This window comes from Phoca vitulina, unplaced genomic scaffold (assembly GCF_004348235.1).
Source record: "Phoca vitulina isolate PV1807 unplaced genomic scaffold, GSC_HSeal_1.0 scaffold1092, whole genome shotgun sequence".
NCBI classification, from domain to species: Eukaryota; Metazoa; Chordata; class Mammalia; order Carnivora; family Phocidae; genus Phoca; species Phoca vitulina.
The window spans coordinates 2201-10203 of record NW_022590779.1 but is presented as its reverse complement, the minus strand read 5'-3'; the positions used below and the strand labels follow the sequence as shown (position 1 = coordinate 10203).

The 8003-nt window shown below is 35.4% G+C and overlaps 1 long non-coding RNA gene across 1 annotated transcript; it reads left to right on the top strand.

The window, feature by feature from the left end:
- Positions 1-41: 41 nt before the first annotated feature.
- On the top strand, positions 42-4908 carry LOC116629479. The gene is made up of 3 exons (XR_004298754.1): positions 42-231; positions 2042-2251; positions 4229-4908. It is a non-coding gene; the product is annotated as an uncharacterized LOC116629479 (long non-coding RNA).
- The last annotated feature ends 3095 nt before the right edge of the window (positions 4909-8003 follow it).

The following is an 8003-nucleotide window of genomic DNA, read 5'->3' as shown; positions in this document are numbered from 1 at the left end:
GTGCACAAGAATGTTCCAGCAAGCATGACCCACAGGGGCAGAAGAAGAAAGCCATAAGAAGGTCAGAACATTCAGCAAATATGATACCAATGATAAAATATGTTATGCTTCAACCTGTAGGACAAGCATGACTTTCGGGACTCTGTAAGGATAACTTTGGATTTTAATCTTACCGATCCAGAAAATGGGCCTGTTCTTGATGATTCCCTACCAAATTCAGTACATGAATATGTAAGTCATATTTTTCTTTAAATTCAGAATGCCTATATGTGAACATATTGGGGGAAAAAAAACTGAAACACATAGACACACATACACAACCCTACATCAATTTTTTAAAAAAAGAATGAGACTTTTCTAGACTTTTCTCAACTCTTCTATTTCCTATTGTTGGAGGGAACTTACAAACAGCACCTCTTTTAATCTCTGCTAAATTTAGGACCAGTTGAAAGAACGACATGGTTTAGCCTCCTGGAACTCCCTTTATTACTAATGAACACTGGGTTGCATACATGGTTTAGGCATATTGGGTGTCCTCCTACTGAACAAGGTTTAGACCACAAATAACCAAGTACGTCATCAGAGTGCTCATTAATCTCAGGCCTCTTTCAAGGGGGCCCACCTCATAAAACTTGCAGAATGGAAATATAGAGCAAGAATGTATGCTTCCCATGGGCACACCACTGCCCCAAGAGCAGAAGAGGTAGAAAGGGACTGAGCTGTGTTCACCCTGCTCCTGCTTCCAAATTCACAAAGTCCAATGTCTCACACCTGAGAAAGAGTGAGTGAGCAAGAAGAAAGATGGGGTGGCACCAATGGAGGAAACATTAGGGATGGGGAATTAGTTTTCCCCATACCCATATCTTTCACTTTCCCTTTCCCTTTTTTCCTTTCTAATATATTTATTGGGTATCTTATCCATAACAGGCTTCAGAGTTTAGTATAACCTAAGAAACAGGTATTAGGTAGGAATTAAAGCATGTGCTCTGGAGAACGTAATTGTTTTATGGGAACTTCTGCCTACATAGAAAGTCAGGGTGCACACTCCTGAAGTTTTGACATTTAAATTGAGACCTGAAGCATAGGAAGATTTTCCATCCTATTCACAGGAGTGGAGGGAGCTATGTTTCATGCACAGAGATATGTGTAAAAGTTCTGAGGCATAAAGGAACTACACTAAACTCTCTAATGTGGCTGAAGCTGAAGAGCAAGGGGGGAAGGTGATAGGGATGAGGAGGGAGGCATAGGCAGGAACCAGATCATTCTGGACTTTGTGCTACTGCACAGATATCTTGAAGAGCAAATGGAATGCTATTGACTGGTTTTAGTTGGTTCAGTGATAGTACTGGATTTATATATTTTTAAGGATTACTCCAGCTGCAATGTAGAGAATGATTGGAGGAACAGTGACTGGAACAAGAATGGGTGCAGGAGACCACTTAGGAAGCTGTTGCATTAGTTCAGGGAGGAAATAAGGATGGCTAGACTAGAGGTGATGGTGGAAATGGAGAGTTTGGAGATACTTAGAATGAGAGGTAGAATGGACAGATCTTAGCAAAGGTTTAGATAAGAGGGTGGGGCTTAATGGGAAGACGAGTCAAGGAAAGCTCCTAGTTATGTGGCTTGACCATTTTCTACCTCTGAGCTCTATTACATTCCTAAGTATTTGATTCTTTTCAATAGAAAATCTCGTAATTGGGGTTGCGTGTTAAAGTGTTCTCTCATAGATTTAGATCTTAGAGTACTTGACTTGATTTTTTTGAAACTCTTCTACTCTGGCAGACTAAAAGTGAAAAACATCTGTGAAAAACTGTGCATTCTTTAAAGGACTGGAAGAATTTATATCCAGGAGTTTATTATTTTTCCCTGTAAATTATAGGAATAAATCTAAAATTCCTTATGATTTCTGCAGTGGAATCTGTTCTTTTTATGAGTTGCTTAACTTAGTTTGGCAATATGTCATTTCACTAAGCAGGTTAATAAGCAATTTTCAGTCATGCTTAACTAAATGTTGAAAAACACTTTCCTGTGACCATTTCAGATTCCCTTTGCTAAAGATTGTGGAAACAAGGAAAAATGTATCTCGGACCTCGCCCTGAAAGTATCCACCACAGAAAAGGGCCTGCTTATTGTCAGGTCCCACAACGATAAGTTCAATGTTAGTCTCACAGTCAAAAATAAGAAGGACAGTGCCTATAACACCAGAACCATAGTGCACTATTCTCCAAATCTAATTTTTTCAGGAATTGAGGTAAACTTTTAGTTTTATATTTGTTTATTCTTGTAATAATCATTTATTGAGCCTACTTTTTCTGCTACTGAACTAATTGTTTTTATTGGGTTTAGAAGAATAGAGAACATTTTGTACAAATTATTAGTACTCACTAATGGTGAAAGTACCAAACTTTTTTTTAAAAGTTTTGTTTTGATGAATGTCTTTAGAGATTTATGACTTTTCTTAGATTCAGTGTGAGGAAAGTATCACTGATGTATCAAAATCATACCTTTCATAGAGGCATTACATAGCTGAAATTGAGACAAAGTCAAAGAAAAATATAAACATAACAAAGTCAAGAAAGTTAAACAGAGGTGCAGTAATGCATGTATGGAACAAAAAAAAATGCTTACATAAAGAAAAATCAAGATACCGTTTCTCATTTTCTATGTAAAATCCTTACATTGGCAAGAGAGGTGTTAAATTACAATGTCTCATTGTCGTAACAGAATTTTTTTTTATCTTGGCAATAACATAGCTGCATAAGATGCTGTGTCAGGAATAATTAGTACTTCCACATTTGAACTTTGCTTTTAATTCTGATCTCTGAATGAATCCCCCTTATTTACAATTCTATCTATATAGATATGAATTAGTAATATGTATGATTCATATTAAAAACAATACCCTTATTAATTATAGTATTAAAACTCTATTGTCTAGTTTCTGTAAATTCAGACTTTCACTGATATTTCTCTCTATTTATTAGGATATCACTTAAAAACATGATGACTAACAGAGGCTTAAAAAAATGTCCTCCGGGCTCCTGGGTGGCTCAGTTGGTTGGGCGACTGCCTTCGGCTCGGGTCATGGTCCTGGAGTCCCGGGATCAAGTCCTGCATCGGGCTCCCTCCTCAGCGGGGAGTCTGCTTCTCCCTCTGACCCTCCCCCCTCTCATGCTCTCTCTATCTCATTCTCTCTCTCAAATAAATAAATAAAATCTTTAAAGAAAAATGTCCTCCATTACTACCACATATTTTAGATTCAGTAAAGAATGTTAATTATAAATCCAAATGCGCAAAGTGATGCTGGAAAAATATTACCACTGAATTTTTCTCTGGAAAGGGGACTATATTAAAAATCATTGCCAGTATCCTCTTCAACTAACTTCATAGCCTTGGTAGAGAGGGAGAACTATAAAAATCAATAATGCATCTCCTCTACTTCTATTAATGGTAAAAACAGTAATAATAATGACAGTCTTTTCCTCAGTCACATTATGTTCCAGGCACTGTTCTAAGCATTCCACTTATTCAATTCTCATTAAGTAAATAGGTATTATTGTACTACAGAGATTCTAAGATAAACCCTTTCTGTCACATTTTAACTTTGCTGTAACTGCATTTTACAGTTGATATGTTTACTTAACTGGCAGCATTTTCCCCCTCTTATTGGTATGCAAAATAATGGTGAGTCTCCTATTCAGTGGCATTTTCAATTTGATGAAATAGAGTATGACTAACCTCACTTGACAGAAAATCAGGCTCAGAGAAGTGAGGAATCTTGACTAGGAGAAAGCTAATAATGATGGAGTCAGAATTTAACTCCTGGTGGTCTCAGGTCAGAACCGGTGCTCTTAGCACTGAGTGAAGCTCTTCTCATGACAACCACTCACTGTGGGCTTCCATGTGGCAGTCTAGTATGTGTGGATTATTTCGTCCAGCCACCTAATCACCCTATGCGGCACATGCTGTTAGTACGTCTATTGTGCAGTGGGACACCTAGACAAGATATGTGATGTGCTCTGTCCTTCAGTCTCCCATATATAATGTTTTCAGATTTTCCATGGATGGTGAGACAGGTGATCTCAGAATGCTGTGACTCTCCCAACTAAATTGAGAGACAAATCTTAGCAAGGCAGAGTCCAAGGCACAACTGGGAAAATTCTGGAAAACCAAGCTCAAGTATTTCACCTATGTGTCTGCTCTAATTCTGTTTACTTTTTCTTCCAAGGCTATCCAAAAAGACAGTTGTGAATCCAATCATAATCTCACATGTAAAGTTGGATATCCTTTCCTGAGAAGAGGAGAAGAGGTAAGCAGATTATAAAACATACATGTGGCAATTGGATATGAAAAATATTATGCTCAAAGTTAAATATATAAGTCCCTCTAATGGTATTTTAGGGTGATGTAGATGAAGAAGGTTGAGTTCAAAATTTTGAGATATTGGAATCAAAAGCCAATTATTGCATGAGTCAAACTCAAATGTTAAGACAAAATTAAAAATTTATACTTGATAATTTATCTGATAGTAGTAGGCTTTTCTGGCCCGTACACCAAAACAAGTTTTTCAAGCAGATTCGCTTAGAACTTTGTATAGAAACTCTTTTTTCATTCTCTGTCTCTTTTTAATAATATCCTCATTGAGCTATAATCTACATACCATAAAATTCACTTATTTAAACTGTACGATTCAATGGGTTTTTGTATATTCACCAAATAGTGAATTGTGCAGCCATCACCTCAATCAATCTTAGAACATTTTCACATCCCCTAAAGAAACTCTGTACACATTACCAGTTACTTCTCTTTTTTCTCCTCCAGTCCCTCCCCCAACCTCAGGCAATCTACTTTCTTTCTTTATGGATCTATCTATTCTGGGCATTTCATATAAATGAAATCATACAATCTGTGGACTTTTATAACTGGTTTTTTTCACTTAGCATAATGTTTTCAAGGTTCATCCATGTATCAGTAGTTCCTTTTTATTTCCAAATAAATTCCATTTTGTGGATGTATCATATTTTATTTATTCATCTATCAGGCGATGAGCTTTTGTGTTGTTTCCACTTTTTGGTTACTATGAATAATACCATGAATATCTGTGTACAGGTTTTGGTGTGGGCATGTTTTCCATTTTCTTAGGGTGGAATTCCTGGGTTATATGATAACTATGTGTAACATGTTGGGAAGCTGAAAAACTGTTTTCCAAATTGACTGCACCATTTTTCATTCCTACCATAAGCAATGTACATCTTTCTTCACATTGTTACTGCCCTTTTTTTTATTATAACCATCCTAGTGGGTGTGAAATAGTATCTCATTGTGATTTTGATTTGCATTTCCTTAATGGCTAATGATGTTGAGCATCTTTCCATGTGCTTACTGACCATGTGTATATCTTTGGAGAAATGTCTATTCAGATCCTTTACCTATTTTTTAATTGGGATGTCTTTTTTTATTATTGAGTTGTGAGAGCTCTTCATATATTCTGCTTTCAAGTCACTTATCAGATATATGATTTGCAAATATTTCCCCCATTCTGTCTTTTCACTTTCTTGATGGTGCCCTTTGAAACATAAAAGTGTTTACTTTGATGAAGTCTAATTAATCTATTTATTATTTTGTCATTCATGCTTTGCTAACCCAAGATCACAAAGATTCACTCCTATGTTTTCTTCCAAGAACTGTATAATTTTAGCTGTTACCTTTAGGTCTGTGATCCATTTTGATGAACTTTTGTGTATTGTGTAAGAAGGAGAGGGTCCAGTCTTTGTCTATGGATATCAAATTGCCCCACACCATCTGTTGAAAAGGTTATTCATTCCTCCATTGAATTGTCTTGGCACTTTTATTGAAAGTCAGTTGACCATAAACATATGGGTTTATTTCTTGATTCTTAATTGTACTCCATTGATCTATATGTCTGTCTTTATGTTGGTACACTGTTTTGATTACTGAACTTTTTTGTAAGTTTTGCAATCTGAAAATGTAAGTCTTTCGGCTATGTTTTCTTTTTCAAAATTGTTTAGCTCTTCCAGGTCCCCTGTATTTTCACTTGTACCTTAGGATCAGCTTGTCATTTTCTACTAAAAAAGCCAGCTGGGAGTTTGATAGGGATTATATTGAATCTGCAGATCAATTTGGGGAGTATTACCATCTTAAAGATATTAAGTCTTTGATCTGTGACCATGGGATGTCTTTCTATTTATTTAGATCTTCTTTAATTATTTTCAAAAATGTTTTGTATTCTACAGAATACAAGTTTTACACTTCCTTTGTTAAATGTATTCCTAATCATTTATTCTTTTTTAATGCTATTTTTTTTTAAAGTTGGGGGGGCAGATGGAGAGGGAGAGAGAAAATCTTAGGTAGGCTTCACACTCAGAGCAGAGCCCAATGTGGGGCTCGATCTCTGGCACTGAGATCATGACCTGAACTGAAATCAAGAGTCAGATGCTTAACCAACTGAGCCACCCAGGTGCCCCTTTTAATGCTAATTTAGATGAAATTCTTTTCTTAAATTTATCTTCAGATTGTTTATTGCTAATATATAGAAATACAAATGATTTTTGAATATTGATCTTTTATCCTGAAACCTTGCTGAAATTATTTATTAGTTCTAATAGTTCCTTAGAGGATTCCTTAGGATATTCCATATACAAGATCATGTCATCTGCACGTAGAGGCATCCTTCCCAAGCCAGTGCCTTTTATTTCTTTTTCTTGCCTAAATGCCCTAGCTAAAACCTACAGTAGTACTTGAATAGAAGTGAGGAGAGTGCTTTCATGTCTTTTTAAAAACAATATTTGTTTCCATGAAAAACAGAGAATAGTTATCTCACTTAATGATAAACAACATATTTGCATATGTTTTCACTGAAGGTTGCTTTTCAGTATGAATATTTGCTCCTCTATTCATATTGAGTTAATGAGGGAAATACTTAATCAGAGTGATGAGATAAGAAGATACTTTACTTACTTGACTTAGTCTTTAAGAGAAAGATAGAAATACTATCCCAAATATTTATTTCAATTTCTTTATATTATAATATTTTGTAATATAAGACTTCAAAATAGATCTTTGTCATCTTTATCACATATCCTAAAAAGTTGACAAACACTGAGTTGGACATCTGGAAATGGCAGAGTCACATACCTATAATGAAGTCTTTTAGCTTCTCTTTTTGCAAATGAGAATTCAGAAAGACCTTTTCCCTTAACATATATGGCATGGCTACTAGTGATTGAAGAAACTACAAATGATAGTAATTATCATTGAATTCAATAAACCATTTTATCTATGAAACTAACTAGATGTACCAATTTACTTTTGGAACCTCATTATCAAGCCCATTTCTTGACTATCTCAAATGAAATTTATTGTGAAATTGCATTTCTTCCCTAAAAATCTATAAAACATATCATATTTGAAAAATACATCCATAATTCCTCTATTTTGATATGGAAATAGTGAATTTCAACTCATGTCTACACCTTCCTCTGAACACTTTAATTAACCATGGAATTATATCCATTTCTTAAAGAATAATGATATAGTCTGTGTTACATTTCAGCCATTTAAAGATACTAATTGCAATCTTAATTATTTTTCAACCACTTTTTTCTTTCTTTAGCATTTCCTTGCTACTTAGGGTAAAAGCTTATATCAAAGCATCTCATGCCATCAATAGAGAGATGGGAAGATAATTTGCGAGGGATTTTTGCATGGGCTCTACACTTAGAATATACTCTGACTTCAAGATCTAGATTTATAGTTTAAGAATTTCAGGATCAGGTCAGTATGGAATAAGCATCGTCTTCAACCCCACTTCTCTGCTAGTATCTTCCCGAGGTCTGAAGACTCATCAGAAATGCCAAGACTTATATGTCCAGGCCAGTCAGGGGACTAAGGAAAGGCAGGAAAAAATGAGCACACTGAGAGACTGGCAATTTGACCCTCTGTAAAGTATTGTAGCTCAAACCCACCCAATAAATCTCCTATTA